This window comes from Petromyzon marinus, chromosome 58, assembly GCF_048934315.1.
Source record: "Petromyzon marinus isolate PM22_M1 ecotype Great Lakes invasive population chromosome 58, UKy_Petmar_22M1.pri1.0, whole genome shotgun sequence".
In the NCBI taxonomy this organism is placed as follows: Eukaryota; Metazoa; Chordata; class Hyperoartia; order Petromyzontiformes; family Petromyzontidae; genus Petromyzon; species Petromyzon marinus.
Genome location: NC_133724.1, coordinates 7,818,152 through 7,826,596, shown reverse-complemented (window position 1 = coordinate 7,826,596; position 8,445 = coordinate 7,818,152). Strand labels below are relative to the sequence as shown.

At 46.6% G+C, this 8,445-nt stretch overlaps 2 long non-coding RNA genes across 2 annotated transcripts; one reads left to right on the top strand and one right to left on the bottom strand.

The window, feature by feature from the left end:
• Positions 1-278: 278 nt before the first annotated feature.
• On the bottom strand, positions 279-2,422 carry LOC142905745 (uncharacterized). The gene is made up of 3 exons (XR_012929773.1): positions 2,357-2,422; positions 1,016-1,079; positions 279-356 (listed from the first exon to the last, which is right to left on the bottom strand). It is a non-coding gene; the product is annotated as an uncharacterized LOC142905745 (long non-coding RNA).
• Positions 2,423-2,545: 123 nt separating this feature from the next.
• LOC142905744 (uncharacterized) lies at positions 2,546-7,894 on the top strand. The gene is made up of 3 exons (XR_012929772.1): positions 2,546-2,824; positions 3,364-3,468; positions 7,220-7,894. It is a non-coding gene; the product is annotated as an uncharacterized LOC142905744 (long non-coding RNA).
• Positions 7,895-8,445: the final 551 nt, after the last annotated feature.

Genomic DNA, 8,445 nt, shown 5'->3' with positions numbered 1-8,445 from the left:
TTCACATCCCCCAACCAACATGGCTGACGCAATGTCCTCCATGTAAAAAATGGACAACTTGACATCACCCGTACAAGAAAACCAGCACGATGTCACCCATGCCATATGGCTCACTTAAAGTCACCTCTAGAATATGGCAACCAGGACATCTTCCATGAAACATTGCCGCCGTCACATCCGCACTCCACGATGTAGCATGGCCGATGTGACATCACCAATGCAACATGGCTGATATGATGTTCCCCATAATTGTTATTACCATGCGGGGTTTTGCACTGGATGGTGGCTCCGTCTTGTGAGTCTGAGAGTGCACTCCATCTCACGTCTTTCCTCTGTATCTTTCTCGATTGGCTTGACTACACACACAAAAACAAATGTCCACAATATAGCATTTAACAAACTGTTGGAGCAAGTGCAGTTATTGAACACTGAGCCAGCATTTCTGAAATCTTCGCTTCCAAATTCAGGAGGGTCCTGGCATGTTTTTTTAGCAGTGCGTAATGTTACTGGGTGTAATCCCAATGTATTAATTTGCAGATTGTTTTTGGAAGAGGAACACATGGAATAGAGAATATACGCAGGTGAATGACAACAGTCAAACTCTTAATAAAAAGGACACATTGTGGCAATAAGCGATGTTGACCAATGGTCAAGGAAAATAACAGTGACAGCCAAGTAATGGAGCACTTCCGAGAGATCGTCCAACTGGAGAAGGAGCGATAAAAATCATCTCAGCTAGCAGGAGCTGAACGGAATATTATATCACAGGATATTTAGAGGTGTCATCGGCTTGGGGAGGCTTTCATTCAGCAGTGGAGAGATAAAAATGCTGTAGATGTTCTGGTTAAAATAGACATTCAGGTACACAGACAGGATCTCAGTCAGACACTGTTTGATACCTAGACACAGGCAGGTAGACACACAGCCAGGCAGAATTTGTGAGAGAGAGTAGAGAACACAGGCACGTGAATCACATATTCGCCCATACATCACCACGCGAGTTGAGGAGCCGTACCTCCATGTTGGCGACGTGCAGAGCAAGTTTCGTAGAGTGTTTGTGTCTCACACCTTCTGGGTTTCTGTGAGGAAAGCGGGAGATGAGTCTAGGGTCGTACACAGTCTACGATCATTTCTCAATAAGATTCACATCTCTATATCGTGAAATCCTGAACATTTATATAATTACTCATTTGGGATTGCACATCGCCCTCTGCTGGCAGACTAATGGCCACTTGTAGACCAAGTTCTGAGCCACCTTGTGACCCACAGGGATAGCTATCACGAGAGGTTGAGAGGGGTGAGTATGGGGTGAGACAGAGCAGCAAAATCCATCATTGTACTGCACTTCTATGCTCCCCCATCCCATGATTTAACCACAGCTCCAACACAAACCCACATCGTCAAAACGGACATCCATCATCAACACGAACCCACATCATCGACACGGACTCACATCATCAACACGGACCAACATCATCAACACAAACACAGTTTAACACGTAGGCTTTTACGACTAATATCATCCATAATAGAGGGTTTTTTGGGTTAAATATATAAATGTGTCGTTAAAACCCGCCACCACCCGACACAGACAACTAGTAAGGGTTGTCACTTAAACAGAACATGCCAATTCGTCACTAGTACAGAACACCGGTGCGTTGCAGAGCCAAGCCACAACATTTACAATTTGAGCACGACGTTTAGCCACTAAGGGGCCGTCCATAAATGACGTCATGCGATTTTGGACGATTTTTGACCCCCCCCCCCCTCGTCAAACGGCATCACAAAAAGTCAGACCCCCCCTCAAATATGACGTCACAAAGCTCTGCCCCCCCCCCCCAAAAAATATATAAACATGCTTCAAATCGCTTTAAACTGTCATTGTAGTGCACTGATGTTGTAGGAGAAAACATGTATTAAAAAGTCTATTTAATTAAGTAGAATGTGTTGCCTATATTAAAAGTTTCGCATTTTAATGTGGCGTCACATTTCTGAAACCCCCTCCCGCCTCGTTACACATCGTCACAAATGTCTGACCCCCCCCCCTCCCCAAGGTGCGTGACCTCATTTATGGAAGGCCCATAATTACCACAAGTTTCATCAGGCGACATACATATTTGTGAAGAAGTCTAACTGTTCCGTTATTTATATACACACATTAACATGGACCCAAATCATCAAACCCACATCATCAACAAAAAATCATATCAACAAAACGGACTCACATCATCAACACGGACTTGCATCATGAACACAAAATCACATCCTTAACACATGAAGCTGCCGAGTGTAACCAAGTCTCACTCTGATTCGTTCCCACTCTGCTGCTCTTTCCCCACACCTCTTCCACTCTCACCTGTTCGAGTATTCGCTCGGAGTGGCTTCAGCTGCTGTCTTCTGCGTCCGTCTCCTCCACGTGTCTCTCAAACATTGAGGGCACGTGGTCCGAGACCGGAAGTCGTTGGATATTACGTCACGGTGACGTCAGACGGAGATCCCCGCCCCCTTTTACAACTTCCGGCGCCGCGCGGCCACGTGGGTGAGTGACGTCATGGCAGCCCACGTTCCTCTTCCGGGTGTCGTGGCCGTCATTGGTGACTGTCCTGGGCCCCTAGCTCTGGGTCGACTCAGGCCGCGTGGCTGACGGGATGTGTACAAAATACTTCGTCACTAGAGGGGTGAAGGTGCAGCCCTGCAAGTGCTCGCTCTCGCCGCTGCTGGAGGACGGGTACGACGAGAGCAAGCTCTGGAGAAGCGCTTCTGGAGGTGTATTTATTGCTTTTGGCCTACTCTTCCACGTCGGCAAGTACATCCTTGGGTAAAGGTGAGAGAGTCCCGACACTTTACCCACCGCACAACGCGTGTTGGCAGAGTGGACTTGCAATGCAGTGCCTGAGTCGGCCCTTCAATTGCCTTTCTCATTCACCCACTGCGTTCACTCGGCCACAAGTTCTTTGACCTACGTAGAGACTCCTCGACTCGCATAGAGACCCGCAGTCCCCAACTGATCGACTTAATGTCCCTCACTTTGCAGGCCTGTGTTGTGTTTAACTTCGCTTAGATCCCAGGTTCCAATGCGGGAATCAAACTGCGCAACCGTGATTAATCCGGGTTCTCACGTGTGGCAATTTGATGGTCTCTGCGCTGATACCAATTACTGTACCTATTTAGAAACCCATAGACTCATAGAGACCCACATGCTGACCCAGATTATTTACTGGATGCTCAGACTCACAGAGATATCCCCAGACTCGCCTAGAGACCCATCGACTTGTGTGGACAGCCCTACACTTGCACGGAGACGCATTTAGACCAATAGCCTCACGCAGTCCGTTCCATTCTTGTGTCTGGCAATATGTTCAGGAACTAAATGCCGACGTCAACGTCTGCTCCTCGCGACGGGAGACTTTCAGCAGACAGAGTTCGTGTCGTTTTGCTGTTCCTCCGTTGACGGAGCGCAGACTTACAGTGAGTACACTGCACTCACTGTACATAGTCTGGGTTGCATTGGCCACAGTCGCACTGCTGTGGCTCGCGTTTTTAACTTTACATTGGCGAGGGAGATGGACGCAACGGCCTCCTGGCGATGTTCTGACTCGGCTGATGATCGCACCGCCAGTGTCTGCGAGGAGGAATGTTTGAGCCACGAGGTGCGATGCTGTTGGTCTCGATCCAGGTGTTTATTCTTGGAGGCCCCTTCATCCCACTGCCATATTAAGGTTGTTCTCAGCGTGTAACACCAGTAATAGATTTTGTTTTGAAGGTCGTCAGCTGTGATCTTGTCCGTTCCTTGCGTTGGATAACAAGAATACTTTGAACCTATTGCTATACAAGCCGTAAGTGTATAACTCGTGTAAAGCCCATTGAGCTCTACAGCTTTGTTCTCAGACATACCTCTCAAAGGCCATTATGGCCTCTAACCTGCCATTATGAACCTGAGAGAGACACCCAGACCCAGGACTTGAAGCCAGGATCTCAGCAGTGTTGGCTCAATGTCTCTGACCCAGCCATTACGAACCTGAGAGAGACATCCAGACCCAGGGCTTGAACCCAGGCTCTCAGCAGTGTTGGCTTAGTGTCTGACCTAGCCATTATGAACCTGAGAGAGACACCCAGACCCAGGACTTGAACCCATGATCTCAGCAGTGTTGGCTCAGTGTCTCTGACCAAGCCATTATGAACCTGAAAGAGACAACCAGACCCAGGGTTTGAATCTAGGATCTCAGAAGTGTTGGCTCAGTGTCTCTGACCAAGCCATTATGAACCTGAAAGAGACACCCACACCTAGGGTTTGAATCTAGGATCTCAGAAGTGTTGCCTCAGTTTCTCTGACCCAGCCATTATGAACATGAGATAGACATCCAGACCCAGGGCTTGAACCCAGGATGTCAGCAGTGTTGGCTCAGTGTCTCTGAACCAGCCATTATGAACCTGAGGGAGACACCCAGACCCAGAGATTGAACCCAGGATCTCAGCAGTGTTGGCTCAGTGTTTCTGACCCATACATTATGAACCTGAGAGACACAGCCAGACCCAGGGCTTGAACCCAAAATCTCAGCAGTGTTGCTTCTGTGTCTCTGACCCAGCCATTATGAACCTGAGAGAGACACCCAGACCCAGAGCTTGAACCCAGGATCTCAGCAGTGTTGGCTCAGTGTCTCTGACTCAGCCATTATGAACCTGAGAGAGACACCCAGACACTTTGGTTCTATTCGGTAAAGTCACATAGGTAAAAAATAAAACAACAAAATCACGACGTTTCGGCCACAGCACAAGCGGCCTTCATCAGGTGAAGGGGACCAGACTGTCTCGAAGACTGCGCTGGAGTGAAACAGAGCCAAGCTCAGACCACGGCTTTTAAGCTGTGTGAGAGGGATTAAGGTGCCTTGACAAAGGAATTAGCATAAAAATTAGCATTTAATTGGCGGACTTAGCATGATGAAAGGTGTAGAGGGGGTGAACATGCGGGTACACATGCACCTGCATGTGCTGCGAAAGTTTGGGGTACCACTACTTGAAAAATTTTAATTGGCGGACTTAGCATGATGAAAGGTATACTGTTTGGTTCTATTCGGTAAAGTCACGTAAAAAACAAAAATAAAAAATTCACGACGTTTCGGCCACAACACAAGTGGCCTTCATCAGGTGAAGGGACTAGACTGTCTAGAGGATAGCGCTGGAGTGAACACAGCCAAGCTGGAGTGTGTTCACTCCAGCTGTCCTCTAGACAGTCTGGTCCCTTCACCTGATGAAGGCCACTTGTGTTGTGGCCGAAACGTCATGAATTTTTTATTTTTTGTTGTTTTTTACGTGACTTTACCAAATAGAACTAAACAGTATGGATCCTTGCAGTCACGAAAGCTTTAAATCTAGAAATGATGAAAAGTGTAGAGGGGGTGAACATGTGGGTGCATATGCACCCGCATGTGCTGCGAAAGTTTGGGGTACCACTACTTGAAAAAATATACTATACCATTGAAAATTAGTTTAATGTTTGGTTCGATTTAGAACATCTTTCCAATGGTTGCTTAATTTGAAACCATCTTCTCGGGTGAAATTGTGTCTGTGTTTGTAGATCTGAATTGCCTCGTGAACAAATCTGTGATAAAAACCCGTGGGTTTGCAAAGAACCTTGGTATCAGTGATAGCCAATGTTTTCATGGAGAAATTTGAATCGGACGCCATCCAGACTTCCACCCTCAGACCTTATATTACCTACGTGACTTTACCGAATAGAACCAAAGAGTATGGATCCTTGCAGTCACGAAAGCTTCAAATCTAGAATAGATACTGCCAGACCCAGGGCTAGAACCCAGGTTCTTCGTGCTGCTGGCACTGAGAATGCACACATTCAAATACACATCAATTTTTGCTATAGATTCAACGTAAAAAATATGCAGGAAAACAATACAGTACTTGCAAATTGAACTTAACCTATTTTGGCAGAGTCTGGCAGTGCTGAGACATCAGAGTTCAGTTCTCGACTACTGTTGTGAAATGGAATAGGCTACGTACAGAGACTGATGTCGTGGGGAAGAGTTGGTGAGGTCATGATGGGGTCACTCCTACAGCATTGTTAGTATCCCGAATGTGCTAGCAATGAATGTGCACGCGTCAACTTCTCCACATCACTATTGTATTAGAACTTCCTCTACCGGATCCTTTAGCAAATAATATTTTCATTTTACGCAATTGCCATCCCCCAACGCTGCAACATCAAATTAGGCGATCCTTTACGCAGACGATACAAAAACAAAAGCACCACTTCGCAAATCATAAAACTAAAAGATGAATTGATAAATAACTAGAGAAAAAATGGCCAAGAGAAAATGATCATCACATACTCTCATTTACAGGAAAAATAATTCATTTTTTTCATTAATTTTTTAACGTATCAAACATCGGAGTCCCGGTAGACTCTCCTTGGATCTCTCCCGGGCAGCATGTCCCACTCGGCAAAGACCCCAGGGCTGCCCAGGACAAGCTGGTGGGACAATGTCGCTCGGCTGGCCTGGGAATGCCTGGAAAATCTCCAGGAAGAGCTAGAGTCTGTGTATAAAAGTGTCTTGTGTATAGTGTAGTAGTGTAGAGTAATGTAGTGCTGGAGTCTATCACCAGGGAAAAGGAGTCTGGACCGCCCTACTCAACATGCTGCCGCCGCGACTCTCACCAAAACAAGCGGATTGAGAAGCGAACGAACATCGGGGCACATTGGTGGCATAAAATGCTTAAAAATGACGCTTAAAAAAGAAAGCCAAATATCGACAGATGTATATGTCGGGCTCTAGTTTTGAGGATTTCGCCAGATTTCCAGATGCACCAGGGCACTTTACCTTCCCGTGTAATTTTCATTATTTGCCAAATTAGTATAATTTTCACTTGGGATGAATTTCAAGTATTCCAAAACAGCCCTTGCACTCTGCAAAAGTGCCCACCGTATCGTTCTAATTATAACTCACGTTTCTTCCCCTGTGCTTTAAAATGGTAGTTTAACTATTCATGAAATTGAAACGTTTATTGCGTGTAATGCCTTTTGTTTAAATTTCACAGAGAGTAGAGAGAATGATTCAGAATTGCTGGAAAGCACAGACACGCTGGAAGGGCAGGCAGAAGCACTGCCAACAATTTCCCAAGCGCTACGGCCCGACATTAGGATGTTTCGCCAACTCCATTAATGGGTGTTTATTTTGCTCCTGTAAGCGAGTGTGTGTGTTGTCAGGCTCATGTGGAAGAGGCTCGTGATGGACACTACTGGGCAGTTGGATGCAGCGTCCAAGGATAGCGGAGGGCGCAGGAGTGACGCTCACAACAACGAGAGGCTCTCCAGGTGGCTAAAACTGAACGAGTTGGCAAAGTGGGGAGCATAGGTGGTTTATCTGCCTGCCATCTCAGTCAGGTAACTCACAACATCTTGGTCTGTTTCATGACCTGTCAGTATGCCTTCGGCACGTCACGTGGCTACAACGTGCATGTAGCCTGGCACAAGCACTGCGGTGATCTCACTGCCAAATAGTCGTGAATGGTGGCTGTAGTTGTGTAAGAATATTTGTATAACTTGCATTGGATGCGTCTTATAATTCAGTTGAGGTGTGTTATAATGTGCGTTATTACAAGGTATCGGGGAGCGGTGGTGCATTAGTTAACTCAAGTCTATGAACCCGGCGACCCGAGTTAGATACCCGCTCACAGCCAACAGCAGTGATGATTATCTGAACTGATGCTGGGCCTCTCTCTAGGTCAACTCAGCCTCAAATGAGTACCTGGTGCAGTGTGTAAACATCGCCATTGGGGAGACAAATGTGGTCGGGCGTGGTGCTTGCCACCCATCTCGTGTGCTGTGCGGGCCATCATAGGCGCTTGCGAACAGCACCTGCCCCAACTGTCAGTTAAGGCTCTACAGGGGATATTTGTCTTCGTATTACAATGATTGGAGGTTTAATTACACATGTTAAGCTTAATGCAGCTGTAATAAATATTTTAATTGCCAAAGGTTTGACGGATATTTTTTGATATATTGATGAACTGTAGTACTGCCTTCCCATCGTTGGGAAACGAATTGATTCCTGCAAGATGAAAAAAGAAATTACTATATTTTTTTACATTTTGAGATCTGCATAACGTGAATCAAATCAGAAATGTGGACACTGACGAAGCACAGAGAAAAAAGCTGAAGGGCACGAAGATGGTCCGGAGTCTCAGCTCCGTGAGGGATTCCTGGGTAACCCAGCGTAATCATATCGCATTCCAAAATGAAGCTCCCGTCTGGTTACGTGAGACCGATGGAACGAGCGGGATAAGATTGGAGGATATTGATGCACACATACACACAAAGATGCCCCGTATAGCCCTTACAGACTCGGGACAAGTGCTATTAGTGAGCAGCACCTATATGGAGGCTGGCATGGCACACGGGGGGGGAAGGAGGGGGGGTGTTGGCCAGCACGA